Here is a 3,623-nt window from a genome sequence, read left to right as displayed (position 1 = left end):
CGTCACGTAAAGTGACTTGCTCGTAGAACAACAGTGCGTTATATACCTAACGCCGGGACGGGATGCGTAGCGGTTGGTCTGCCGTAGAACGCCGCGCCCCGCGTAGGCGTGCGTAGGCTTCGCCTACGGTGTACCGCTGCAGATCTCTCATGGTGGTTTTCATTCGTTTTTAGTAAAATTCGAAATAAAAATGAATTAACGTTGAATAAACAATAAAGGGTTCTGGTTGGCTGTTGCTATAAGAATAAAAAAAAAATAAACCAGTATTAAACTTTTTGACGTTTAAAAAAAACATTTTGTTTAATGTACACGTAGGTAATTCTAATGAAATCATTCAATGACCCTAACGTACGTTTTTCTTAAGTATAATATTATAAATTCAGTAACGATCTGGTGTCGTATGTGACTGGACATACTCCTAAATTATTGTTTGAAAAGTGTTTAAAAATTTTTAAAATTAAAGTTTTTGCTCACCGCGCCCGTGTGGAATAGAACTCGGATTTCTAATTCAACAGTCCGACCCTACGTCAGCGCAGCTATTTATGCTAAGAGACTCCGCGCGAAATACGTGAACGCTTATCTACGTACGTCGTATAAGATTTGTGTGGTGTCCCCAACCTTCGGTATGAATAATTGTAAGCGCTGCAGCGAAAAAGTATCTGATGGTGCTCTTTGTTCGAGCTGCCGTAACACTTACCACTTCCACTGTGCGAGCCTATCTGAAATCGGCTGGCGGAGACTTGGCACTGAACGACAAAATTCTTGGTGCTGTCCTGACTGTAGAAACTCTGCCTCTTCCGGTGAAGCCGTTAAACCTTGTACTGAGCCTAATTCCTATCAGTCATCTTTGAATAGGATTGAGGAAATGCTATCACCACTCTCTACTTTGCCGGAAAAGGTTGAAAAGTTAAGGAGTGATCTGAACGACTTAACGAGCAAAATAAATGCAAATGTGATTGAAGATTTATACAAAAGACTGGAAGATATAGACTGCAAGTTATCCATAGTTGACAGTCTAAACGAAGATATGAAAAAGTTAAAGTCTGATATGAAGGGATTTGGAGAACGCTTTCAAAGGTCTGAAGTTGAAGCAGCTAAGAGTCGTAACACTATAAATACTCTTCTAGCGAAAATTTCTGCCCTGGAACTTGAACAAGGTCGCACAGAACAAAAGAATAGATTTTTAAATGTGGAAATTATCGGTGTGCCTGAAGAATCAAATGAAAATTTACAAAAAGTATTCCTTCGTCTAGCTTCCGCTATTAGCTGTAACCTCAACAAGGAAGATGTTGAATTCATTACAAGGGTTCAATCATTCAGAGACAAGAAGGACAGCCCACGTAAGATAATAGTCAAACTGAAAGACAAAGCCACAAAGGATACTTTGATTAATAACTTTAAAAAGTCTAACAAAGTAAAAGGCATAACATCTCATGACCTTGGTTTCACGGGTAACTCCCTGAAGATATTTATTAATGAACATCTTACAATCGCTAATAAATTATTACTTAACAACTGCAAGCAACGTGCCAAAGAAAGAAACATTAAGTTCGTTTGGATCAGAAATTGCACCATATATTTACGCGCACATGAGAAAGCGCCGGCGAAGGTCATAGCTTCGGATGAAGACCTGAAGAATTTTTTAGAAACCTGCCCTTAACCATTTATTTCAATAGCAATTCACTTCTTTTAGTTATGTTATTAATTTTTAGTCTTGATCATGCCCTACATATTATATACGTTTTTATATCTTCAGTATCTTCCACTTACAATTTTTTAACACACTTATACACTACACAATATAAATACACTTTAATTTACAATATACGTGAGCTCTCAGTAAATTATTTTACGTCAATTTCATTTAAAAATAATTATTATTACGACTTCATTATAAAAGGTTCCGCTCCTCTGTACTGTATTACTATTTTCAGAACTGCCCGCAATATTTTTAACAATTTTTGTCGCGTTCCGATAGTTTTATTCTATAATTATATTCATGTGAATAGTGTAATATTAATAAAAAAACTTAAGATAGGTGTATGTATTGCCGCGATAATACATAATTTAACTTGTAAGTTTATAATATTATTTCGATTTAATCGATTACTTTGCTACTGTACTTTACTGTTCTATAATTTTCTCAATGACTTCCAAACGTAACTTTATTAACATTTACTACCAAAACACTCGCGGCTTGCGAACTAAATTACCGGAACTGCATAAAAATATCGTATTAAGCAATTATGATGTTATTATCTTAACGGAAAGTTGGTTGTGTGATGGAATTCTTGACTCAGAGATTTGTGATTCTCGCTATGACGTTTTTAGATTTGATAGGAAACATAAAATGAAAGGCGGAGGCGTTGTTATATGCGTTAAAAAAGCGTTTTGTGGTTACTTAACTCAAAATATTGTGTGCGGTAACGTGGAAAGTGTCTGGCTAACTATACCTGGTAAGTCTTTTAACCGTCAATTCGGTAAAAGTCAAGGTGACCTTCACATTGTTGCTGTATACTTGCCTCCTAATACTGATTTGCCTGGTAATTTAAGATCTTTAAACGCAGCGTTACTGTCCTTGTATGAAAGTTACCCTAATAACAAATATTTGATAGTGGGCGATTTTAATTTGCCGTTTATCACTTGGTTGAAGGATCACTCTTTTATTATTACAGATCCCTGTACCAATGATCTTTTAGATGCCTCTCTGGACCTTATGAATTTAACAACATTAATGGGGGCTTATCAGTACAACCAATCACCTAACTGTTGTGGTAATATTTTAGATCTTGTGTTCTCAAATTTATCTATTGATTGTATTGATATTATTTCCTCTGATTCCCTAGTCAACATTGATCGATACCATCAACCATTTTTAATTAAAATAAAAGATATTTATATCCTACCGTTACGTTCCCAGTTTTCAAAAATAAAAAAATTCTATAAGGCTGATTATACTACAATTAATCGTGAAATTAGTAAAATAAATTGGACTGACGTTTTAAATTCCGCATCAATTAATATTTCCATCGATAAATTTTATAATGTTTTAAATTCTATAATAGAGAGATACGTACCTTCTGTTAGGATTTCATCTCGTCGTCAATATCCGAAATGGTATACGCCTGCATTAATTAATTTAATAAAAGAAAAATATAAATTTCACTTTCGTTGGAAGAAATACAAAAATCCGAACGATTACGCATCTTTTTCACTGCTTAGAACTAGAGTAAAAAAACTTCAGGACGAAGCGTACCTAAAATACATTTTACGCTGTCAAAAATCTATTAAAACTACGCCTAAAGAATTCTGGACGTATATCAAAAACAAACGAAATAACTCTTGTTACCCATGCAGTATGGTTTTCCGTGAACGCAACCTTACTGATGGTAACGACATTTGTTCAGCGTTTAGTGAATTCTTTTTGTCCGTTTTTCAATCCGATGATAATACTGACCCAATAAGTACTGTATACGATTTTGAGCTTGCTGATAGCCTTTGCTCAATCACAATTAAAGATCAAGAGATTATGAAGCTCTTTCGGGATTTGGACTATAGAAAGGGTGCCGGGTCCGATGGCATACCGGCTGTCTTCATTAAAAACTGTGGGACTAGTCTTAGAA

Source organism: Colias croceus, chromosome 9 (assembly GCF_905220415.1).
Source record: "Colias croceus chromosome 9, ilColCroc2.1".
Lineage (NCBI taxonomy): Eukaryota > Metazoa > Arthropoda > Insecta > Lepidoptera > Pieridae > Colias > Colias croceus.
This window is presented reverse-complemented; position numbering follows the sequence as displayed.